The 27,387-nt window shown below is 45.4% G+C and overlaps 1 protein-coding gene across 3 annotated transcripts in view; it reads left to right on the forward strand.

Annotated features, from left to right (window-relative positions):
- COBLL1 (cordon-bleu WH2 repeat protein like 1) overlaps positions 1 to 27,387 on the forward strand; it is a 771,108-nt gene that overhangs the window by 204,125 nt on the left and 539,596 nt on the right. The window lies entirely within an intron of this gene.

Below are 27,387 nucleotides of genomic sequence, written 5' to 3' on the forward strand. Positions count from 1 at the left end.
AAACTCAATGACTCCTGTTGGCACCATGACACTGCTCCCCAAGGATCAACTGGTTGGCCTCCAGTTACCTGCTGCTGGTACACAAAAGCAGAAGGACTCCTGATTACAAGAAGGCCCTGCTGACCACTGCGAACTGGACCCTTCAGCTACCGTGGCTGTATAGAGGTCTGATGTCTTTTGGGCCTACGGGCTGCATGAATGACCATGAGGAACTTCACTGTAGTTGGAGAAAAGTGGAATTCAGTTATTTTTTCCTTTAGAGGACTAGGACAAGGTGCGGAGGCTTTGCTAGACTAGGAAGAAAATTAGATTATGAGCTGTTTGCCATGCTGAAAATCGTTTTCGGAGAGCTCTTGTGACCAGGTGATTTTGACTTGTAGAGTTATACCTGGCTACTGTTTCCAGCTTTTCTGGTGAATTTTGAGAATCAAAACAGTGACTGAGTCTGAAGTTAACACATTGTACTGGGATGTAGTAGCTAAGCAAACTTGAAGGCTGGGGATTCTAGGTTTATCCTGCTTGTAGCTTCAGGCTCAAAATCAACAGCGTTAGCTGGAGCGCCATAACAACAACATATCAGGTTTTCAGGGACGTTATCCGGCTTTAGCTACTTTCCTTTCACTACTGGGCGACTTGGAGCACCAGCAAAAAGGCTAAGCCTTCTGTTAAAAACTTTGACCTCTTGACCTACCCAACCCCACCTCATCCTGATCAGCTTCAAATTGAGCATATGTCCTGGCCATCTGCAAATTGGACTACTGGTTGGCACTTAGTTACTTTGTTTACTTAGCGCACTCTGCCTCAAAAATTTCAAAATTCATAATTCCGTTACTACTTTTCCATGTTTGACGTCTTGTTGATCTCTAATTTCTTTCTTTATTTTTCTACACGTTCGTGGGAATTTAATTGTGTTATTGTCTTAAATTAAAAATGTTGATCTTGTTTAAACTTAACACATATTTCTCTGCAGCTTGTTCCACGGCTACCAGGGTGTGAGCATGGTTTCTCTTAGTAAGTTATTGCATCCTAATCTGAGTGTGTTTATTAAGTTGATGGGGGCACCGCCCCTCAAAATGCATAAACCATTTTCTGACACGATGGTTGTGAACATTATGTGCATAAGTTCTACAGAATTGATTGGCAGTGGGTCATGGCCCAACAAGTTGGGCCATGACTACCACCTAAACTCAAGTCACCTAGACATGACACCACCTGGACTCATGTGGACTGTATTGCTTTTGGTATTTACTGAATGTGGGACCGAGTGCTGTCCATTTTCTCCTGGCTACTAATGAGCCTGAAGGCCCCTGCTCAAGTGCCGCTGACCATACCTGCGACAAGTTTCAAACAAGACCAAGGAGTCCGAAGACACGAACTCAGCACATTGAAGCCCGCTCTACACATCTCCATAGACTGGAAAAATGTGCCATGTTCTGTACTTTTTCAACATTGGGACCCGATTTCTATTTCTGCTGAGCGGATCCCCGCTTCAAAGTGCCTTGATGCCACTCCTTGGTGGTTAACAGCGCTTTACAAAAGCCCCAAATAAAGTACATTTTGTTTTCAAGAAATGTATTTATATTTCGTAACCGACCGGACAAAACAAAAGAACACGAGGACAAAAACATTTGGAGTATTGCGTGTCTCACTGGGGGTTCACAGCATTACCGATGAATACATTACGACTTTGGGAATCGGCTAAAATTAAATATATTGCGGCTCAGTAAATGTTTCTAGTTTAAAGCTCTATAGCTTTTTACATGTTTGATGTTGCTGCAGAACTGACAGGGCTTTGCTCTTGATGAAATGTGTACACAAGTATATTTACTTATACATTTAGTGGCTAGAATAACCTTGAAAAGCTACTTGAATCAATAGCCCGCAAAACCCGGATGTATGAAAAAAGCACGCGACTGGAATTTGCATGACATTTTGCATTAGCACTTTTTCCGTAGATGGAACATTTGTGTTCGCTTTAGAAAATAGAGCTCACTCTAAATTCAATGTAATTTTCTTTAGTTTTTAAATTACCATACATTGATTTTGTTACTTCAAAGAATATAGTTTATTATGCACAACTCCGTTTTCTTCTTTTAGAGTTCTTGGTCTTGTTGATGCATGGGCAGAGCCTGTAAAGTAATCTCTTTGACTACTATATAAAGAAAGTGAATTTGGAAAATCGCCTGTCTCAATAGTCCTGGTATTTGTAATCAAGTTAATGATGAAAAATGTTAGCGTCCCAGTTTGTGTTTTGATTTTCACGGTGATGCGCAGTCTAAAAGTGCCTGTCCTGTTTGACAACAAGCAATTTAAGACCCACATATTAGGGGAGATATAAAGTTTTTTTTTTTTTTTTTTTTTTTTTGTTGAAAGGGACAGAATAGGCCAAAAAAATCATACTGGACATTGGGTCCGAGAGGACTACCTTTAGAGGGTCTGTTGCTTTTTAAGTTTCTGGTGGTGTGGACTTCCACTGGTCGTTGGCTCAAAGCAACAGCAGAATCTTGAGGAGCGTGAAGTTCTGAAAACCACGTTATAGAATCACCTCAGCTAGAAAGACTTGTTTACCGTACCAGTGAGGAACAAGATGGTATTGCATTATCATGTAGGAGTAGTTTTAATTTTATCTATCCGTATATTGGATCCAGACCATCTATACTATTGCCTTAATTCCTTTTCCACCCCAAGTTGTATTTGGGTCCAATTAGAATCGTTGTTTATACTGCTCAGCTGTCTGTGCCAGCGGGTAGAGGTTGATGTTAAACTTCGAGTGGTATTACCATTTATCAGATTACGCGAGTACGGCATTTATTACAGCAAAGCTTTGGAGAAATAAGTATATGTCTTCTGCTTAAACTCATTTAAGGTGAAACATCCACAATACTAATAGAAATATTTTTACAATGCCACTTCAGTTTACCATTCTTCCGAGTTGTTATTGGGAAATAATAACACATCTCTCACAGCGCTTGGAAACGGCAATATTGCGGAATGTAGCCCTATAGAAAACAAGCATTAGAAATGCAATCGGGCTCGGATTTATTTGAGTTTGAGCTAATGGCATTGTAAATGCCAATGTATTGTTGCTATGTGTTATGGAGTGTGTTCATGTGGTGTGTACTGCCAGTGATCTCCTTGTGAGTGAGAATATTGCACCGTTACTGCCTGTGTTGTCCTTCTTGTGAGTGTGAGAATATTGCACCGTTACTGCCTGTGTTGTCCTTCTTGTGAGTGTGAGAAGCTTGCACCTCTGCTGCCTGTGGTCTCCTTGTGAGTGTAAGAAGCTTGCACTGCTGCTGCCTGTGATGTCCTTCTTGTGAGTGTAAGAAGCTTGCACTGCTGCTGCCTGTGATGTCGTTCTTGTGAGTGTGAGAAGCTTGCACAGCTGCTGCCTGTGAGTATGAGAAGATTGCATTGTGCATCTCTGTGCTGTGCCTGTTCTTTATAAGGGACTCTTGCTCTGTTGCTGCTGCTGCCTTGGCACAGTACCTGCTGTGAGTGTGTGAGGGAAGCTTGCACCGCTGCTGCTTGTGATGTCCTTCTTGTGAGTGGGAGAAGCTTGCACCTCAGCTGCCTGTGGTATCCTTGTGAGTGTAACAAGCTTGCACAGCTGCTGCCTGTGATGTCCTTCGTGTGAGTGTGAGAAGCTTGCACCGCTGCTGCCTGTGAGTATGAGAAGATTGCATTGTGCATCTCTGTGCTGTGCCTGTTCTTTGTAAGGGACTCTTGCTCTGTTGCTGCTGCTGCCTTGGCACAGTACCGGCTGTGAGTGTGTAAGGGAAGCTTGCACCACTGCTGCTTGTGATGTCGTTCTTGCGAGTGTGAGAAGCTTGCACCTCTGCTGCCTGTCGTCTCCTTGTGAGTGTAAGTAGCTTGCACCGCTGCTGCCTGTGATGTCGTTCTTGTGAGTGTGAGAAGCTTGCACCGCTGCTGCTTGTGATGTCCTTCTTGTGAGTGGGAGAAGCTTGCACCGCTGCTGTTTGTGATGTCCTTCTTGTGAGTGGGAGAAGCTTGCAACTCAGCTGCCTGTGGTCTCCTTGTGAGTGTAAGAAGCTTGCACAGCTGCTGCCTGTGATGTCCTACTCACTACTCTACTCTACTCACTACTCACTACTCTGCACTCACTACTCACTACTCACTACTCTACTCACTACTCACTACTCACTACTCTACTCACTACTCTACTCACTACTCTACTCACTACTCTACTCACTACTCTACTCACTACTCTGCACTCACTACTCACTACTCTACTCACTACTCTGCACTCACTACTTTACTCTCTACTCACTACTCACTACTCTACTCACTACTCACTACTCTACTCACTACTCACTACTCTACTCACTACTCACTTCTCTACTCACTACTCTGCACTCACTACTTTACTCACTACTCTACTCACCTCACTACTCTACTCACTACTCTACTCACTACTGACTACTCTACTCACTACTCTACTCACTACTCTACTCACTACTCTGCACTCACAACTCACTACTCTGCACTCACAACTCACTACTCTACTCACTACTCACTACTCTGCACTCACTACTCTACTCACTACTCACTACTCTACTCACTACTCTACTCACTACTCTACTCACTATTCTACTCACTACTCTGCACTCACTACTCACTACTCTACTCACTACTCTACTCACTACTCTGCACTCACTACTCACTACTCTACTCACTACTCTACTCACTACTCTGCACTCACTGCTCACTACTCTGCACTCACTGCTCACTACTCTGCACTCACTGCTCACTACTCTGCACTCTCTACTCACTACTCTGCACTCACTGCTCACTACTCTGCACTCTACTCACTACTCTACTCACTACTCTACTCACTACTCTACTCACTACTCTACTCACTACTCTACTCACTACTCTGCACTCACTACTCACTACTCTGCACTCACTACTCACTACTCTGCACACTACTCTGCACACTACTCTACTCACTACTCTACTCACTACTCTACTCACTACTCTACTCACTACTCACTACTCTGCACTCACTACTCTACTCTACTCACTACTCTACTCACTACTCTACTCACTACTCTACTCACTACTCTACTCACTACTCACTACTCTGCACTCACTACTCACTACTCTACTCACTACTCTGCACTCACTACTCACTACTCTACTCACTACTCTACTCACTACTCTACTCACTACTCTACTCACTACTCTATTCACTACTCTACTCACTACTCACTACTCACTACTCTACTCACTACTCTACTCACTACTCTACTCTACTCAGTACTCACTACTCTACTCACTACTCTACTCACTACTCTACTCTACTCACTACTCACCTCACTACTCTACTCACTACTCTACTCTACTCACTACTCTACTCACTACTCTGCACTCACTACTCACTACTCTACTCACTACTCTACTCACTACTCTACTCACTACTCTACTCACTACTCTACTCACCTCACTACTCTACTCACTACTCACCTCACTACTCTACTCACTACTCTGCACTCACTACTCACTACTCTACACACTACTCTACACACTACTCTACTCACTACTCTACACACTAATCTACTCACTACTCTACTCACTACTCTACTCACTACTCACTACTGCACTCACTACTCACTACTCTGCACTCACTACTCACTACTCTACTCACTACTCTACTCACTACTCTACTCACTACTCTGCACTCACTACTCACTACTCTGCACTCACTACTCACTACTCTGCACTCACTACTCACTACTCTGCACTCACTACTCACTACTCTACTCACTACTCACTACTCTACTCACTACTCACTACTCTGCACTCACTACTCTACACACTACTCTACACACTACTCTACTCACTACTCTACTCACTACTCTACTCACTACTCTACTCACTACTCTACTCACTACTCTACTCACTACTCTACTCACTACTGCACTCACTACTCACTACTCTACTCACTACTCTACTCTACTCACTACTCACCTCACTACTCTACTCACTACTCACCTCACTACTCTACTCTACTCACTACTCTACTCACTACTCTGCACTCACTACTCACTACTCTACTCACTACTCTACTCACTACTCTACTCACTACTCACTACTCTGCACTCACTACTCACTACTCTACTCACTTCTCTACTCACTACTCACTACTCTGCACTCACTACTCACTACTCTACTCACTACTCTACTCACTACTCTACTCACTACTCTGCACTAACTACTCACTACTCTACTCACTACTCTACTCACTACTCTACTCACTACTCTACTCACTACTCTACTCACTACTCTGCACTACTCTACTCACTACTCTACTCACTACTCTACTCACTACTCTACTCACTACTCTACTCACTACTGCACTCACTACTCACTACTGCACTCACTACTCACTACTCTGCACTCACTACTCACTACTCTACTCACTACTCTACTCACTACTCTACTCACTACTCTACTCTACTCACTACTCTGCACTCACTACTCACTACTCTGCACTCACTACTCTACTCACTACTCTACTCACTACTCTACTCACTACTCTACTCACTACTCTACTCACTACTCTACTCACTACTCTACTCACTACTCACTACTCACCTCACTACTCTACTCACTACTCTACTCACTACTCACTACTCTACTCACTACTCTACTCACTACTCACTACTCTACTCACTACTCTACTCACTACTCTACTCACTACTCTACTCACTACTCTACTCACTACTCTACTCACTACTCTACTCACTACTCTACTCACTACTCTACTCACTACTCTGCACTACTCTACTCACTACTCTACTCACTACTCTACTCACTACTCTACTCACTACTCTACTCACTACTGCACTCACTACTCACTACTGCACTCACTACTCACTACTGCACTCACTACTCACTACTCTGCACTCACTACTCACTACTCTACTCACTACTCTACTCACTACTCTACTCACTACTCTACTCTACTCACTACTCTGCACTCACTACTCACTACTCTGCACTCACTACTCTACTCACTACTCTACTCACTACTCTACTCACTACTCTACTCACTACTCTACTCACTACTCACTACTGCACTCACTACTCACTACTCTGCACTCACTACTCACTACTCTACTCACTACTCTACTCACTACTCTACTCACTACTCTACTCACTACTCTGCACTAACTACTCACTACTCTACTCACTACTCTACTCACTACTCTGCACTCACTACTCACTACTCTGCACTCACTACTCACTACTCTACTCACTTCTCTACTCACTTCTCTACTCACTACTCTACTCACTACTCTACTCACTACTCTACTCACTACTCTGCACTCACTACTCACTACTCTGCACTCACTACTCACTACTCTACTCACTACTCTACTCACTACTGCACTCACTACTCTGCACTCACTACTCACTACTCTACTCACTACTCACTACTCTGCACTCACTACTCACTACTCTACTCACTACTCACTACTCTGCACTCACTACTGACTACTCTACACACTACTCTACTCACTACTCTACACACTACTCTACTCACTACTCTACTCACTACTCTACTCACTACTCTACTCACTACTCACTACTGCACTCACTACTCACTACTCTGCACTCACTACTCACTACTCTACTCACTACTCTACTCACTACTCTACTCACTACTCACTACTCTGCACTCACTACTCGCTACTCTGCACTCACTACTCACTACTCTACTCACTACTCACTACTCTGCACTCACTACACACTACTCTACACACTACTCTACACACTACTCTACTCACTACTCTACACACTACTCTACTCACTACTCTACTCACTACTCTACTCACTACTCTACTCACTACTCTACTCACTTCTCTACTCACTACTCTACTCACTACTCTGCACTCACTACTCACTACTCTGCACTCACTACTCACTACTCTACTCACTACTCTACTCACTACTGCACTCACTACTCACTACTCACTACTCTGCACTCACTACTCACTACTCTACTCACTACTCACTACTCTGCACTCACTACTCACTACTCTACTCACTACTCACTACTCTGCACTCACTACTGACTACTCTACACACTACTCTACTCACTACTCTACACACTACTCTACTCACTACTCTACTCACTACTCACTACTCACTACTGCACTCACTACTCACTACTCTGCACTCACTACTCACTACTCTACTCACTACTCTACTCACTACTCTACTCACTACTCTACTCACTACTCTACTCACTACTCTACTCACTACTCTACTCACTACTCTACTCACTACTCACCTCACTACTCTACTCACCTCACTACTCTACTCACTACTCACTACTCTACTCTACTCACTACTCTACTCACTATGCACTCACTACTCACTACTCTACTCACTACTCTGCACTCACTACACACTACTCTACACACTACTCTACACACTACTCTACACACTACTCTACACACTACTCTACTCACTACTCTACTCACTACTCTACTCACTACTCTACTCACTACTCTACTCACTACTCTACACACTACTCTACACACTACTCTACACACTACTCTACTCACTACTCTACTCACTACTCTACTCACTACTCTACTCTACTCACTACTCTACTCACTACTCTGCACTCACTACTCACTACTCTACTCACTACTCTACTCACTACTCACTACTCTGCACTGACTACTCTACTCACTGCTCTACTCACTGCTCTACTCACTACTCACTGCTCTACTCACTACTCACTACTCTGCACTCACTACTCTGCACTCACTACTCACTACTCTGCACTCTACTCACTACTCTACTCACTACTCACTACTCTACTCACTACTCACTACTCTGCACTCACTACTCACTACTCTACTCACTACTCTACTCACTACTCTACTCACTACTCTACTCACTACTCTACTCACTACTCTACTCACTACTCTACTCACTACTCACTACTCTACTCACTACTCTACTCACTACTCACTACTCTACTCACTACTCTACTCACTACTCTACTCACTACTCTACTCACTACTCACTACTCTACTCACTACTCTACTCACTACTCACTACTCTACTCACTACTCTACTCACTACTCTACTCACTACTCTACTCACTACTCTACTCACTACTCTACTCACTACTCTACTCACTACTCTACTCACTACTCTACTCACTACTCTACTCACTACTCACTACTCACCTCACTACTCTACTCTACTCTACTCACTACTCTACTCACTACTCTACTCACTACTCTACTCACTACTCTACTCACTACTCTACTCACTACTCTACTCACTACTCTACTCACTACTCTACTCACTACTCTACTCACTACTCTACTCACTACTCTGCACTCCCTACTCTGCACTCCCTACTCTGCACTCCCTACTCTGCACTCCCTACTCTGCACTCCCTACTCTGCACTCCCTACTCTGCCCTCCCTACTCTGCCCTCCCTACTCTGCCCTCCCTACTCTGCCCTCCCTACTCTGCCCTCCCTACTCTGCCCTCCCTACTCTGCCTGAAGCAAGTCTCTAATGATAGGACACTGAATGATAGTACAATGAGTGATCTGGTACAACGGCAGTAGGAATCTGGTAACCGGACTGTGAGAGTAAATGTGAGGCTCCCAGTGAGAGGAAAGCGAGGTGGAGTGTTTTTTTTATGAAAGGGTGGAGAGAGTGAGTCATGGTGACGAGACAGGGAGCGAGTGAGAAATCTGGCAATAGCTGGGAAGATGCAAGGGATCTGGTAAGAGGACAACGAGAGCTACTGCAAGGGGTCTGTTATGAGGGCAGTAAATTAAAGTGATCTTCTATTTTGACATTAAAAGTTTGAGTTCGGGTGAGTGGGCACGAGTGCTTATCAAAGCACCTTGTTTGTTTTTTTACTTTCAGCTGTGCTGCATAGCAGCCAGGCTGCTGTACAACATGGCTAAACATATCCCTGACAAAACCAACAGATTTTGTATAGGAGAGTCCTATTTGCTTTGCCAATGCTTGTTTAGCCTACCTCGGTCAAAGAGCAGGCGCGGGTTTGCCGGCGCGCACACAGAGCTCAAGGGAAAAAAAACACAGCAGTGCACACGCTCCCAGCACCATCTGCCTTCAATTACCGGCACCTCGGACAGCTGGTAATTGAGGATTTATGTATTCTTCTGCGCGTGTCCGAACACTTTATGCAGGAAGTGGACATTGAAAAAATTCCAAAGCCCTATGGCGTGCTGCCTTACTTAACACAGCCTTGCCTGGACCAATTACCATTCACATGGCAGAATACCACACGCAAAAACCGCGCGCTTTCTGGAATGCGGCAGCCCACAGCCCTTTCTGAACTTTTTTTTTTTATAACATTAGAGCTCGGAAGCCCCGCCCCACTTCGTGTGACGTAGGCCCGAGCCCTAAAAAGTAGCCATTGTTATTGACATGCATTTAGCAGTGCTCATTGGAATGTACCACTGAACTTCTAGTAAAAGCGTGGTTCTTTTTCAGGCTATGCTAGGGGTCTACGGCGCCTAGTCACGGGTAGTAAGCGCTAAGTAAATGCAATTACAATGACTTGGGAAATAATGTTCACACTATGGAACCCCATTTAACTGTCGAAAACATAAATGTCTAATAAACACAGCAGATTTGCAGTCTTGTACTGCCTCCATGCAGAGCAAGCAAACCAATAACAGTGCTGCAAAAGTGGATCGATGTTCAAAGAAGGGTTTGAAGGCTTGCCAGTTATTGCCGACATGTTTTCTGTCAGAGCGTGCAGTTCCTTCAAACGCGTGGCTTGCCTTAACACATAAGCGCCATACCTGCATATTTTAAAGTTGCTCTGCTCATTGTACACATACAAAAGGGCCAGTCGGGAGCAGGTGGTGGGACGGAGACGCGTCGGACTGGTTTGAGCGTGCTCACGGCGGAGGCCTAATCACAGCCCCTCTCACGTGGCACGTGCGCTGCACTTAATACTCTGGGGGAGCAGATCTACAAGAAAGTGCTGCAGCGTGGCACCGCAAGCCCTTTGGCTGTGGCACTTTCCGAGCACAGGAATGCAACATATTTACAATATGTCGCATTCCTGTCTGCCAGGCTCCAGCGCAGGCACCCTTGCACCATTGTGCAAGGATGCCTGCGTTGTGGGGAGATTGTTTTTGCGCAGGAAGGTGCCCCTTCCTGCATAAAACCAATCACTAAAGGCTTTTTCATTTCTGGAATCCTAAATTTATAATTTTTTTTTTTTTTTTTTTTGTGGTGTAAGAATTTTATTGCACTTTTGTTCATTACATACAAGACAAATCGATAATCACCAATAGCGTGCTCGCCTACAACCTCACTGGGCCGGCGTCCAGCACTTATTGTTATTAGCAACATTGTTAGATGTACACAGCCCATCAGCCGACATCCAGAGGACCGGCGGCGAATTGTCAGATAGAGTCCAGTCGCACGTCAGTGCTACGTCCGCTGCCTGATACATCAATAATCTTACTTTTTTACAGTTTTTAGTTCCCTTTAACTTAAATGTAACTTAACTGTGCATTCCCCAACTTGTAGTTCTCTCCCAGCATCCCCCCCTCTGCATCACAGCATCCTCCCTCCTAGGTGCCAGCACTTTACATTCGTTCGTCCTGTGTTGTCCCCATCAGAAGCCCAATTACATCGCTTCCGATTCTGAATCTGACTTACCATGCTCAAGTAAATAGTCACGTAGGTACCCCCAGTAGTCTTTGGGCCTAGAGCCAATTGGTAGTTCCTCCTCGTATGTGTTGAGCGTGTCTCGGCAATATACCATGTCTTCAATCCAGCGTTTCACCTCTGGTGCCCTTTTACTATTCCAATGTATGGACACCCTCCTTTTAGCTAACAGGAGGGCAACAGCACAGAATTTACGCTTCAAGGCTCTCAAGTGTGGGGTTATACCCAATAAACAGATTTTTGCTTCGCACGGCATTTTAACCCCCAACATTTCGTTCAACACCTGCATGACTTGTTCCCAATATCCCGCCACCTTTCTGCAGTGCCACGCTAGATGCATGAAGTCAGCATCTGCTTGTTTACACCGGCAGCAGTTTGAATCCTCCCGCAGGGGTACACACCCGTTACGACGCAACTTTTACTCCGCACTACCATTACAACGCGGGCATTACAACGCATGGCATTACAACGCATTGCGCTGGGGGGCGCTCTAGGATAAGAGGTAAGTTTAATTTACTATCCAACACCTTCCCTAGGGTCCACGGGGACTGGAGTTAGAATAGTAAATTATACTTACCACTATCCAGCACCCCAAAGCGCTATGCGTTGTAACGGTATTCGTTGTAAATACCGCGTTGTAATGGTACGCGGAGTAAAAGTATGCGTTGTAACGTCATACATCCTCCCGCAGGCCATGCTTGTGTAGCCTCTGGGGGGTGTGTTAGACCTGATGTAAGTACTTGTAATGTATAATTTTCAAATTCCCGTTGGGTGTCAGCATACCCGTAAGCATGCATGCGGAGTCCCATTCTACCTCCGTCAGGGGTTCTGCCAGCCCAGCACTCCATCTGTCCCTGGCCTTGTGTGTGTTGTTTCCCACCGCCCCTTGTGTACTCGCATACAGCTTGGATACCATGTGTGATGCTGTGGGTGTAGTCAAGAGCAGCTGTAGGGGTACCAGCGTTGGTGGCTCCTCTGGATATGTTGGGTAGTGTTCTCGTATTGCTCTCTGTAGCCTGTAGAAGTTAAAATGAAACAGCGGAGATGGATTTGTGATGTAATGTAATTTATCTAGCGTCTGGAATTCTCCATTTTTGTATAGGTCCCCCAATGTGTCGATTCCGGCCTGCCGGAGCAGATCCATGCCAACCCTTTCCTGTGTCACCGAGATGGCTGGGTGATATGCTAGTGGGAGTGCGGGTGCGTACAGTGGCAGGCAACTTGCTTCCTTGCCTATTAGCCGCCACGCCTCAGCGGTCACGTTGACTGTGTTAATATCCCGATCATGTAGTCTGGTAAGTTTGTGCGTGAGTACATTGGCCAATGGAATCGGGTCAGTGTCGCCCGCCTCCACCGCCACATGAGTCAGGAAGGGCACTTCATGATACCAAAAGTGTGCGTATTGCGCCTGCGCGCACAAGTAATACAGGTAGAAGTCTGGTACCTTGAACCCCCCCCTGGCATATGGCAATGTCATGGTGCGCAGGTCCATCCGTGCCTGCTTGCCCGCCCATAGTAAACTGAGTACTAGCGTTTTGATATTGCGGAAGACAGCGGCGGGGGGTTTTATTGGGATGTTGTTAAATAAATATAGAAATTTTGGCAAGAGCACCATTTTTATTATCGCTGCCCTGTCCGCTAACGAAAGTGGCAATCTGTTCCATTTCTTTATTTTATCCTCCAGGGTTGCAATCGCCCTCCCGTAGTTCGTTCTAATGACCACCTCAGGGTCTCTGTGGAACCATATACCCAAATATTTAGTGGGTTCTTCTTGCCGCTCCAATGGATAGTCTAGTTTGGTTGGTTGCGTGCTGTCAGTTAGTGCCAGCACCAGAGACTTATCCCAGTTAATCTGTAAGCCCGCTTGGTGACCAAATTTTATATATTCCCTCAGTAGGGGATTTAGGTGTTGTTCCGGGTGTTTAACATACAACACCATGTCATCTGCGTACAGTGAGATGTGTATGGGTCGGGAGGGCATTTGAATCGCTGAGTGGTGATAATGTTGTCGGATTTTGCAGGCTAGAGGCTCCAGCACTAAAGCGAAAAGCATCGGTGAGAGCGGGCACCCCTGTCTAGTACCTCTGCAGATTTGTATGGGTTCTGAGATGTATCGGTTCACTCTGATGCGTGCTGTCAAGTCTGTGTAGAGCATCGCTATCCACCCTCGAAATATCCAGGGGAATCCCATGCGCACCAGCACCGCGTGTATGAAGGGCCAGCCTATTGTGTCGAATGCTTTAGCAGCATCTAGGAGCACTGCCACAGCCTTCGTTTCCGGAGCCAGATAATGCGCCAATGCGAACAGTGTCCGGGTGTTGTGTGTGGTGGCCCTGTCTGGAATGAATCCTGACTGATCGGGTCTAATTAGCAGTGGCATAAGTGGCTTTAGCCTGTCCGCCAGCAGACTAGCTATGATTTTGGTATCCACATTTAACAAGGATAAAGGACGGTAGGAATCGCATTTATTAGCGTCTTTGCCCGGTTTTAGTAGCGTGATGAGCAGGGCTTCCCTTAGTGAAGCTGGCAGCTTCTGGGCCTCATGTGCCATCCCGTACATCCGTACTAAGTGCGGCGCAAGGAGGTCCACGTATGCCTTATAAAATTCCGCTACAAAGCCATCCGGACCCGGTGCTTTGTTGTTGGGCAGGCGCCTGATGGTGTCCGTGACTTCCTCTATAGTTATGGGGCGTTCTAGGTATTTCCTATGTCCATCCGCTAACCACGCCATTTCAATGTCTTCCATGTAGTTCAGTAAGTCAGGTTGTGACGGCGAGGGGAGCGCCTCGTATAGTGTGCCATATGTGTCCATGAATGCTCGCAGTATACCCTTGGTGTCCGTGACCTTCTCCCCGGTGCTAGTGGTTATGGATGTGACAGTATGCGGTGCTTTGCCTGCGCATATCTTTGTGGCCAGCTCCCTGCCAGGTCTACCTCCCTCTCCATACCTCCTCGCAGTTGCTCGTTTAGTGACATAGTTCAGCTCGTCCGTTGCAAATTTAGCATGTTCCGTCAATAGTGACTGGATATCCCCCAAGAGTTTGGTGTCTCCCGTCTGTGTATAGGATTGTTCTAGCGCTTGAATGGCTTGTTCCCTTGTGTGCAATTGGTGTCTGATATCCTTTAGGATGCCCGAGGCCGTACTGAGGCAGACTCCCCGGATGGTAGCCTTGAAGGCCTCCCACAGCAGACCTGGGTCGTCCGTGGTTGGGCCGTTAAGATCAAAGTAGTCCCCTATCGCCTTATGTATAGTGGAGGCGTACACTGGGTCTTTCAATGAGGCTGCGTTAAATCGCCAGGTGAAGGGTGGTGGGTCGTAGTGTGGGATATCTACTTCCAAAAGTACCGGACTGTGGTCTGACAGTGTACGTGGTAAGTGTGCAGTATCCACAACCCATGTGAGTACTTCTTGTGTGCCCAGCCAGTAGTCTATTCTGGACCAACTGTTGTTCGCTGCGTTTATGTGCGTCGCTGTTGCCACCCCTGGGTTGCGAACCCGCCAGAGATCTACCAAACATAGATCCTCCATCACGTCTTTCACCATAGCCCTGGCATTACCATGTTGTTCTAAAGTGTGTGCTGCTCTGTCTAGAGTGTCCTGCAATGTTACATTAAAATCCCCTCCCCACAATACATGAGGTGCCTGCATGCTTGCGATGTTGTGCCAGACCTTGCTAAAAAACCCCGGGTCATCCATATTTGGGCCATATGTGTTCACCAATAAAATCTGCTGTCGTCTAAGTCTGCCTGCTAGCATTATGCTTCGCCCGTCTGTGTCTCTGTGCACATCTGTGACTTCAAAGCCCGTACCCTTCCTGATTAATATGCTCACACCTCTCGAATATGTGGAGTAGCTAGAGTGGACCACTGTCTCAGCCCATCTATCCCCCAGTGCGGAGGTGATGTCTCGGTCTAAGTGCGTTTCCTGCAAGAAAACAATGTTAATTCGCAATCTATCAAAATATGCAAATAGTCGCCGGATCTTCTTTGGGTTTCCTAGGCCCCTTACATTCCACGTTAGAATTTTCAGCGTGTTACTACGTGACATGAGCATGTATTCGGTGATGATTTGTACACTGTAGTTGGCCAATCTGCTTGTTATACCCTGCGTGTATGGTGCCATAGTGTACATCTTGAAACATTGACAACGTCTTTCGCTGATTGCAAACATTATGTACATGCCAGCACATCCCCAAGGAGTTCGCCATGCTTCTCAGATACAGAGGTTGCAGTCGGTTAGATTCTGATCCCCCCACCCTCCCCCCACCCACTTTAGCGCCCAAACTTTGCCAAAGCCATCCCTGAGTCAACCTTAACTTTAACAGTAACTTCTGTGACCAACAAAGTACGGGGTACACCCGCCTGGGGGTGTCACCAGGTTCACACATCTCCACCCACATAGTGGATGTGGACAGTCGCAAGTGTGCGTTTTAGAGTATAGCTTGATTGTGACATCCCCCAACCCCTTGTCACCCACTAAACATAGTTAGCATCTCTGCAGTGATATATCTCAATTACTCCAGACTCCCCCACGTCTCTAGTTCCAGTGCACACGTGGGCTACGCCATGTAACATGTGTAACGTCCCCTGCTCATAGATCAGTTGTGCCACCAGGCCGGTCATGGTCATGGCTACCTGCCCGCCGCCCCACATTCTAGTAGCCAGCCACCCCGTCCCTCCATGATTATAACATCGTTTTGCATACTCACAACTGAAGTAACACTTCCACGGGACCTCAGCCACAGGGGCCCCACTTACATTTTGTCCGTAAGCACCAGTCCCGTACAGCCGTCGCCACCATTGCGGCCAGTATGGTCCATGTGATTGTCCGCGGGCCAAAATGTTTTTAGTTAGCCGCAACACATTGGTGAAGTCCGTAATTCCGTCTTGCTGGTTAGTGTTCTTTCTCGCTCATTCCACGTCACTGGTTGGTTCATTTCTGTCGTGCTGTTTCCTCCTCTTGCCGTGTTGCTTGATATATTCCTGTGCCGCCTGCACCGTTTGTAGCATGACAGGTTTCCCGCCGGTGATGACTTTGAGTTTCGCCGGATATAGCATGGCGTATTCCAGGCCAAGTTCTCTGAGCTTCTTCTTGACAGGAGCGAATTCCTTCCTAGCTTGTTGCACCGCCATAGTGTGGTCTGGGTAAAACTCTAGCGTGTTCCCCTGGTGCGTTATTTTCCCCATCTCCCGTGCCAGCCTTAAGACCGTGTCCCTGTCCCTGTAATTGAGCATGCGGGAAATGATCATGCGCGGGGTAGCTCCGGGTTTTGGCACAGGCGCCAGTGATCGATGCGCTCGTTCCACCAGGAACACTGAAGATAGTTTGTCGGCTCCAAAGATTTCTTTCAGCAGGGTTTCTACATAAGTCTCCATCTTCCCTGTGTTTGTGGATTCCGGCAGGCCCGAAATCCGTACGTTGTTACGCCTGGACCTGGCTTCCTGGTCCTCAACCCTCGCTCGTAGGTGTTCCACTGTTTTTTCCAGGCCATCACAGGTCTTGGTCGTGGTTTTCTGGTCATCTTCCAGCCTCGAGATCCGCTGCTCTGCCTCCGTGAGGCGTCCGTCGTGTTGTTCGATTCTCGCCGCCATGTTGTCGACCCTTTGTACCACGTTGTCGAGTTTTCCGTGCATTTCCTGCAAACTTTGCTGTATCGCCCTTAGAACTGACTCCATGCCTGCACCCTCTGTTGAGTCCCGGCCCCCTTCCACCTCCGGGTCAGTTGCGTTAGTCTTACCCTGGTTCCGCTTTTCAAACTGGAGCTTAGTTTGATTCCGGTCCGGTTTCCCCATTTCAGGGTGCTGTTTGGACGGGTGTAACTCTGCTGATTTTGGGCTGCTGCCCGATGTTGCGCTGGCTGTGGAGATGGCACGAGGCACTGTCACTGCAGCACCCCCTCTGGCCGTTCGTGTGGTCATCTATTGGCTACCTAGCGCCTGGATGCAAGTTGGCGCCCCACCAGGTCACCTCCGTCATGCACGGTAGGCGGTGTCGTTGTCTGGGCCGTTGAGGCACTACAAGGGCAGTATTGCACAGTCACACATCCCGCTGTGGGGGGGGGGCAGTCCCCGTGTTGGTGGTGGAGCCGGCGTTATGCCGATGCCTATGTGTTTCTACGTTCCGAGTACAGGCGCCTTCGTATGTTAGCTGGTCTGTCCGCTAACCTCCGTGGCTGACACATTGTCGGCCCCCTGCGTTGTCCTGCTGTCAGCGCCCTGAGTGTTGGCCGATGCGAGGCACGCACACTGGTAAGCGCCGGGAACCTCCCTCTGCTGCCGGGTTATATGCGCGTTCTTCACAGGCAGATCATGGGGGGAATTCGACCGGCGGGAAAGTCCGCCGCCGCCTCCAGCCTGGTGCGTTTCACGGGCGCCGCCATCTTGTCCGCGGTGGAACGCACGCCCATCTGTTGCGGCGCTGTGTCTTGGGGGCTCACTCGAGCCTCGCAATTGTCGCGCTGGTGGTCAATGGCCACTTACCAAGTGGCGCCGAGTGTGCTTCGTTGTCTCGCTGCATCAGGAGCCTTGGTATGCGCCGATCCGCCAGGTGCCCGGAGCGGCCATTTTGGCGATGCTGTAGCCTGGAGTCCGAGTTTCGGGCTGGATCTTCCTTTCCCCGCACAAAATGCCCCTCAGTATCAACGTGGGATGTCGGCCTCACCTTCCGATGCCCATATTTACAATCGCCGCATTTTTTCGTGGGGTTCCAAGGGGTTAAGGGCCGCTAGGCGCGCGACCGTCCGGCGGAGCTGACAAGCTAGCCAGCCATTCCGCAGTGCGCCCTCTAGCGCCCCCACTAAATTTATAATTTATTATTTATATCGAGTGTATATTGATCGTTGTAATTTTTCATAAAAGCTGAAATGTAATTACTTTTGAAAACGTGTTTGCTAATATCCATTACGTTCATTGATGTTTAAAGAAACGGTTCAAGTTTAGTGATTTGAATGAGATTTCCATGGTCTTTTTTTAAATTAGTTTCAGTTACCAGCAGTGCTAGAAGATTAAAACTAATATCTGATGTAAGGTGTAATTAAATGTAAACGGCAATCTTATCTATAAAATGTAGAATGTATTTGTTTCTGTCATAGTTGTGAAATTAAATGCAGCCCAATAACAGGTTATTTAGAACAACTGTACTAATACATGTGTATTCACAAATATATTACTACAGTGCAAAGGCCAAAATTAGGTTATTGGTAAAAGTACCACAAAACCTTCATGAAAAAAACGTTTATACTGCGTCACAGATTGATTGTAACAATTACTTTGCACAGGGAAACAACACTCCTATAGTCATTGCATCTCTTCAGTTTTCTTTAACCTACTTCAGAAATGTAACCCTTGCATCCTGGTTTTGGTGAAATAAGCATGGCTTTAAGTGGGCCGGGTCTCAACGGGTCTGAGCACCTGCAGTTTTTTAAAGGGGGCCTTTAAATGGGTCTCCATCGGGCACTATTTTGTGACCTGGCACAGGCGGTTCGTTTTTTTCCGGACTGAAGTGACAACAGGCACATCGATTTGTGCGGCTCACACTGCTCACTTTTCACTAGTGGAGAAGTTATGGCATGACATCATGCCAGGTGAGCGTTGTAGGGGAAAGGAAATCCTTTGAAGAGTCATTTTCTCTCTGGATTTCCCTTCTCTGTTTGAAACTCAGGAGCAGCAACATTGTCCTGGTGTTACCAGGGCTTTAAGTGGAAGCTTTTTCAATATTAAATACAACAAGCCAGAGTTGTTGCTTATTTATCTTATGCAACTAACAACCATTGACAAAGCCAATAGTCCTAACTTGTTGTAGGTATGATGTTACTTGTTGTATTCTATATCTGGATGCAATGACAGAAACAGCAAAATACAAGTTGGGCGGCACACTATACTAAGCACAGATTATTAGCTTGTGTTTTTAAGCCACACCACTAATTACATCGGCCAGGCCCCTTTGAGAGACTCCCCCCAGTTGTTTCATCTCACTTAAAGCCCTGGAAATAAGTTTTGTTAAAACAAGCACACATGATTAAAATACCATTGCATAAAACGTGTAAGCAGTTTCTTTGTCTCTCTTTCTTCCCCCATTGACCGCAATGGAGTGTGCAATTAATATTCGAACCCCACACGTTTTGATAGTAGGGTAGGTTAGGAAGCGTACCAAGGCAACTATCACTTCACTTTAACTTTTTTGATGCACTAGCTCAAAAGTACCTAAACACCCTAGGGATACTGGTCCCCATAATGTACCAGTCCCCTCACAAAGATAGTCTTCACAGTGTGGGTTATACATGCCCACACACACAACCACCCACCCGTCCTTGCTCTTTCCCTCTCTATCTCACACTCTCTGTCTTTCTCTCGCTCTTTTCCTCTCTCGCTCTTTTCCTCTCTCGCTCTTGCTCTTTGCCTTTCTCGCCTGCTGCCTTTTTCTCTTCCTCCACTCTCTGCCTCTTTCTTACTTCTACTGTCGGTGCGGGAGGTTTATAAACCATTTGCTATAGCTTGTAACTTGCATTACCATAAGAGTAATGCATTTTGTCTTGTATTTTAGTCCACTGGCTAACATCCTCAAATCGTCCAACCTGGGATTGCAAGTTTACACTTATAACTAAAAAGTTGTATTCAGATCCATAAAGTAGTTAAGAAAATGTAAAGGACTCTCAGATGAAGGTACTCTTTCAAGATCCCACTAGAAGGAGGACCACCAATCATCACTACACCCCAATTTATTTGAGCTGATCCAAATTGTACAGAGCAAAAGCAGCTGAAACTCCAACGATTCAGTGAGTGCTCGTTTTCAACTCTGACATGATCCCTCTTTCACACCCTCACCAAAGATAATCTCTGTTCAAGCGACTTTGGCGTAACAGAAAGATCCTAATTCTACCCATCCCCAGAAATACAGAATTTCTGTTGGCAGCAAGTCCGTTCTGATTAAACTACTGCAGCATCTCATGCCCTTGGCCTGCTTACAAAGAAAACACTATATATTCACATAGTGAAGTTGGTATGGTTCCTTGAGTATGAATTTACTTATGACAATCCAGTCCTGAAGAGCCTCAATGATGAGTCAGTCTAAGAAAATATGCCTTTAAAAAGTTAGACAAACTATATACAAGCTGGCTTCAATTGCAAAGAGCCAACTAGAAATATATATATTTTTTAGAAGCATGGTACTGCTCAATTCAAATATCAGTCTGCAAAGAAGAATTGTAGACCACAGTGGGAATGGTCTCTGTCTAGATCTCCTATATGTAGAAACCCATTTGAGGTAAAGAAAGAAACAAAAATCTGCCTTTTTAACAGTGACTTTCTTGGATTGTCCCACTTCCCTCAAAGCAATTCAAAGTAACTGTAAGTACTACCCAGCAGACTCGATGCACGTTCCATCATTGTCCGGAGAATAAGCGGTGGAGCAGACTTACAGGATTTGTACCCGATACCCTCAGCAGACACAATTGTCTCTGTCGTTGGCACATACATCCAGTTACCATTCTCTGCAGCATAGATTTTTTTCATTTGCTGCTGTTTATTAACAAGAGTTCTGAGATGGTAAGCACATTTTGTTGTATTGCGCACATCAAATAATAATTGGTTAAATTCTAAGCAAGGAGGTTGGTGTAAGTGTATCCACTTCCCTTTGAAGGAGGCCACAAGAACAATTTAAGGCCAACTTTTAACTTCATTCATTTTGCAGGAACAGAAACCTACTTCGGACAAAAAATATGAAGTGAAACACCTCCATGCATTCCTACACAATTCTTTCTTTTAAAAGTGAAGGAAAGGTTGAATGAGCTTCAAGATAAAGTGGCGTGTAGCTCCTTTTCAGTCTGTCAGTCTTCACATATATTGCTCATCTGGATGTATTGTGGAATTCCAAGAGTAATTAGGTCCATCCGTTATATGTATCACAACATTTTCTTTATACTTCTTTTTGGAAAAAAAACAGCCAAACCGCGAACTCTTTTCGTCCAACTTCCGTGGACTTTCTCAGGGCTTAATATTTAAGTGTGGTCTTCTATGGTTGTTGTTCTTTACAACAACGTTCTGAGGTACAGTATGTGTCATCCGTTAGAACTGTTCCCTCCTGGATCCAGGGTCAGTCCGATATTGCTTGGCTCCTGTGCCACGCTGAGCATCAGTTCAGGCCGCCATAGTCCGCGTCCTCGGCTCTGCAGTGGTGAGCGCAAGACCACCCTCGGTTGACACATACTGTACCTGAGAAAGTAGTTGTAAAGACCAACAACCATAGAAGACCACACTTAGATACTAAGTGGGAGCGGTGGAGGTGCACACCGCATGAGCTTAATACTCAAAATACTGGACTCTTTGTGGGGGATTGATGTTTTGGGGGAAATGCGTCACATATACACTGTTGTGTAGATGTTTGGCTTGCTGTTTCATTTTGGGATTGTAATCTTCTGAATCTAAATGTTAATTTCACAGCAGTGGCTCGGAAACCACTGGCAATGGTTAGCGACAAGTAAGAATTTGTGTTTGACTGTTCTACACCACAAGGTGATACAATTGGCCTTTATGTGTGCATGGTCAGCACTGTAAGAGAAAGTAAAACTTGTCTTCACTGACTAGGTAGTGTGTCCCTTTAGATCCTAAAGTGAGGTGAGGTGTACTCTCATTCAGTTGCCTATCTTGGAAATTAATTTGTAATCTCTTGACTTCCCAGCACCCACCAGACATCCACTCCAAGCATTAGGTAGGTCCTGGATTGTAGCTGGTGGAAGCTCTAAAGGTTTCAGGTGGAAGCCGGGTAAACTCATATATAGGAGGGGTCCAGGCCCGTGTAATAATATTAATGCAATACTAGGTTGTTATTTTAACTACAAATAGCACGCTGTCACTTATAAAGGTAACGTTTCGTTTTCTAGTTCCAGCACCATTTTTCCAGGATGTGCAAGTGATGGTTGCCACAATTCTTTTGTATGGGGATGTAGTACTGAATGCAGTGATCTTGATTCACATCAATCCAAATGCAGCATGGAGAATACAAATGTCTGCCTGTGTCAGGAATGAGACCTCAATCCTTTGAACTCAGGCTCTGAAGACGATTGTCAAGGATCAGGCAAGCTGACCTCTTGACGTCCATTCAGAAAGAAAGGACAAGAACAGTAACTACGGAGAAGAAGGAACACACCAGCTGTGCCTAAAATCTAGCTCGCTAATGGCTGAAGAGAATAGTTGAGCAAGTCTTTCACTGCTATTTGTTTTTGTGCCCTACTATACTGCGAGCAGTTTCCTGAAGTTGTGGAGCCCTCAAAGTGAACGGTATTCTAGTAAACTGGGAACACCCCAGTTGGGCATCATTTACATATCTGCCCTATTCGGAGGTTTTTAGTGCAGATTTCTGGCCTGTCACAGGACTGCATTACGAAGGTATCTGGCCTGGTGGAGCTCTGGTCTGCTTCAGAATCATGTCTCATCCTACTGGAGGGTTTTGCTAGCCCAAAAAAGTCACAAAGTCCCAGTGTTTATCTTGAGAAAGGCAGCAGTGATATTGGTGGTGAGAAGACATGTTTCAAGTTGTCCCGCCCTGAGCTTTTGACACCAAAATTCAAGGCTTCAGGGGGACCACAAGCTCGATGTATCAGGCCTTGTGGACCCATTGGCAGCCACAAAACACTGCCTACAGTTGAATGCCACCAAAACTGAGGTGTTGGTATTGGGGAAGCACGCTGAGCTATGGGGAAACCAGTGGTGGCCACCGGAGCTGGGCGTTATCCCGATTCCAGCTGCGGGAGTGAAAAATCTAGGCATTTGGCTGGACCCCGCACTCACTTTCACAGACCATACTAAGAAGGTGGCGGCCACGTGTTATGGCATCCTGCGGGGCATAAGGCCGGTCTTGAAATACTTCGATCCCCCCACCAGACAGCTCGTGGTCCAGGCATCAATTTTATCTCGGCTGGACTATGGGAGTGCGCTGATGTTAGGGATGAATCAGGCGGAGGCCTCTAGGCTCCAAAGGGTGCAAAATGCTGCGGCACGGGCCATTGTGGGCCTCCCCAGACACTGTTCTGTGTCTGGCACCATCTCGGCCCTACACTGGCTCCCGGTCAGACAGCGGATTAAGTTCAAAGCGCTGTGCTTGGCCTTTAAAATTCTGAAATTTTCTTCGCCGCCGGCACTTGCCAATCTACTTACTCCTTACATCCCCCTGAGATCATTGAGATCAGAGGCTCTCCATCTGGCAGTCTGCCCACGTTTTAAACTGAGTAGAATGGGTGGCCGCTCGTTCCGGGTGCTCGCAGCAGGGTTATGGAACTCGCTCCCGGTGTGCACCCGAGCTCTTAATGACTTACTCGCCTTTAGGCAGGCGATTAAAACCTTCCTGTTTCCCGCCCCAGAATAGTCATCCCTTTCTCTTTTATTGTGTGTTATGTTGTAGTGCCTGTCAAAGCGCCAGGACGCCCCTTTGCTGGGGCAGCTGTGCGCGATACAAAAATAAATAACATAACATAACATAACATAACAAAACCCTGCTCTCCCTACTAGAGCATTTTGATTTCTCTTGGAATGATAATATCAGAAGGTTAAACTAATAAGTGGGGCATGCCACTAGGCTTTTCCCTGCTGCATACTAAATTCCATTGGACCTGTTTAGTCTCCTATGAATGAATCACCAGTGCATGGTAGACTGACACTGACTTTTGGCTTCCCCATTATCTTCTATGGGTGGCTTTTGATTTTTCTTTAAAAATTCAAAACTTCAGATCTTCTTCAGAAATGAAGGTTTTTGTGTCATTTTAAATATTGAATTGTATTATTTTTTTATGAAATTGGGTTGGGCAGTATTCTGTTTCATTTCTCACCTTAAATATTTCTTTTGGTGCTCCTGGAGTAGTTCACCCATTTTCTCTGAGGGAGACTGATCTCTTGAACCACAGCTTGCAAGAGTAAGCCCAGGATCACTGAAACCTTAATTTGCTTCTAGACAGTAGATTGCTTATCTTCATGCAAGCTGATCCCTTATGGAGAAAAATCCAGTTTCTCAGTGCCAGGAAGAAAATGAAATGAGAGCAACACACCACTCAAGTGTACCTAAAGAGCCCTCTGGTTCATACCTGTGCTTCATAAGTTACATTAGGGATTTAAAAAAAAAACAGCTGGATATTAATTTGCTGCTGGTTTGCAAGCCAACTGTATGAAACTTACATAGTCAATAACACTAAAGGATTTCTTAAAACATGCTGAAAGTAATCTTCCTCGTCCCTCCCCTACTTTCAATCAATCAATCAATTAATCAATCAATCTGTATTTGTATCAGCCAATCAATCTGGATTGGTATAGTGCAGCAAATCACCTGTGAAGGTATCCAGGCGCTAATGCCAGCCCTCTACTCCTGCCTCACAGAGAAACCCACCACACATTTGCTATCTGCTTAGTACGGGTTATAAAAGTGTACGTTAAACTCTTCACAGAAGATATTATGCAGAATACCACACATTAATTCCATATTTACACAGGTTTTCCTCTTTTGAGAGATTAAACTCCTAATTGCATTGCACTGGTGGGGTGTTAAAGCATGGTAATGGTAATTACCTCTACAGAGTTGGCATCCTGACAGTACTGAGAAAGTTGCAAATATGGTCTTAGACATAAACATAATCTTATCTTTCTTGCATAGTAAAAAAGAAACTGTGGAGAAAAACTCCTGATTTCATTTTACACTCCTCTCCAGCTGCCATCTAGTTTTCTAAAATGACCCAGATAAGTGACAAGACAGCAATCTGCTTTTATACGCTATTGTCATATGAAGAAATCTGTGCCTTCAGCACAAATATGAAACATAAAATGGTAGTCCCTGAACAATACCTTGTGAAGGGGCTGTCAAGGCAAGATGCAACATTATGTAAACCCCACTATGAATCAGTGCAGGTATTTAGAGGGGGGGACCTATAGCACCTATAGAGGTCATTACCTCAGCCCCCAACCTGAAGCCTCGGAAAAAGGGGGACCCTGCTAGGGGCCCCCAAAGTCGCTTTCCGATAGGCTTTCCATGTCGGTAAGCCCGACATCGAAAGCCTGTCTGAAAATTGACATCATAATCCTGACTGCGGCAACGTCGTCCATAAGGGGTTATGTTGCGGTTCCGACTGGCCAACGGACTCCTTGACCCTGTCGGAAGCCAGTTGGACTGACCGGACGGTTTCAAATCTGACTGCCATTGTACAACGGTGGTTGGATCTGAAACCTTGGATGTTGGTCGGAAAGCCTCCGACCTTTGGTCGCAGGCTTTCCAACCAACATCCAAATTAGGGCCTAAGTGTAATGGTAACTTAAAAGTAGCTATAGTAGTGCATTTGGAAAACATTTCTTTATCGTTGATTTCATTTTTATGTTGCTTTTTGTTTGGAGCTTGCTCGTTCATGTATGTTATAGTGAAGACACAAATTGTAGGCATGCACTCCTGTTAACAGAGGTTATTTAAGTATGAGTTGAGCTTCACCCGGATTTGTAATGTATTGCCAAATACGTTAATTTCACTTACATTTTTGGATATTCTTAACCAAGCAAAAATGGAGGTTATTATATGTATCGTCCATTTTTTTTTTATCACTGTGGACCAAGATTACTCAATTCTCATTTTAAGTATATTGAATTATTCTAAATCGGACAATGTAATTCCGATTTTTCACAGCAAGGGTGGGTAGAACATCATGATTTTAATAAAGAGATAGAGGCTTATATTATGTATATCCTCTTTATTTCCAACTCACAGCAGCAACTTGCACAAACACTTACAACTTTAGAATAAGAATCTTAAGAACATCTCAATCCACTATATAATACCCTCTCAGGCAGCCATCTTCCTTCATTTTTGCTGTGATTCGAAAATTAAATTGTTACTTGTAAACTTGAATCATTCCAAATGTATATTAACTTCTTTGCTAAATTCCACGATCTTCTTATCTGCTTCCTGTTGTCACCTCCTCCTACAATATAAAAAGAACAAATTATAGGGTGGACACTTCACCGGGAGAGCTAATATTAGCCTCTGTGTCTTTAATAAAATCCCGATTTCCTACCCACCCTTGCGGTATCTGAATCTATTTGAATTGTATGGCAAGGCATGAATGCCAATATTATGCATGTTTAAAACCTTTCCATAATATTCCTCACAGCACATTACACATTCTTAAAGTAAACTCTCTTAAATACTGAATCTGATGACCAATCTGCCGCTGCTAATATACTATTCAAATGACTGCCTGTTACCAAAGCCTTAGAAGTCATTGCCCCCCTTGCTTCATATGCTCCAAATATTGTTACATCTATTCCAGCTTTCTTCATGACCTCTTTCACCCATGCAGCTAATATATGGCTAGAGACTGGTTTATAGGGGTACCTGCATGAAATCAACAACTGTTTCTCCCCATTTTTAAACACTCTGTTCTTCTCTCATACTCACTCAAACACCTAACCACACATACATTTCTATTCTCATCTAAAGGAGGATAACAAATTGGTTGACACATAGTTTTAGTCCTCTTCCTACCATTGAAACAGAATTCCTCTGGTAAATAACTTTGTGATGTTACCTCCAACGCCTTAACATCTGATACCCTTCGAAAAGAAATTAAACAAAGAAGAAGGACCAACTTAAATGACAGACTCTTCAAATCCATTGTCCATCCAACCAATCAACGCCTTCAAAACA

Source organism: Lissotriton helveticus, chromosome 3_1 (assembly GCF_964261635.1).
Source record: "Lissotriton helveticus chromosome 3_1, aLisHel1.1, whole genome shotgun sequence".
NCBI lineage: Eukaryota > Metazoa > Chordata > Amphibia > Caudata > Salamandridae > Lissotriton > Lissotriton helveticus.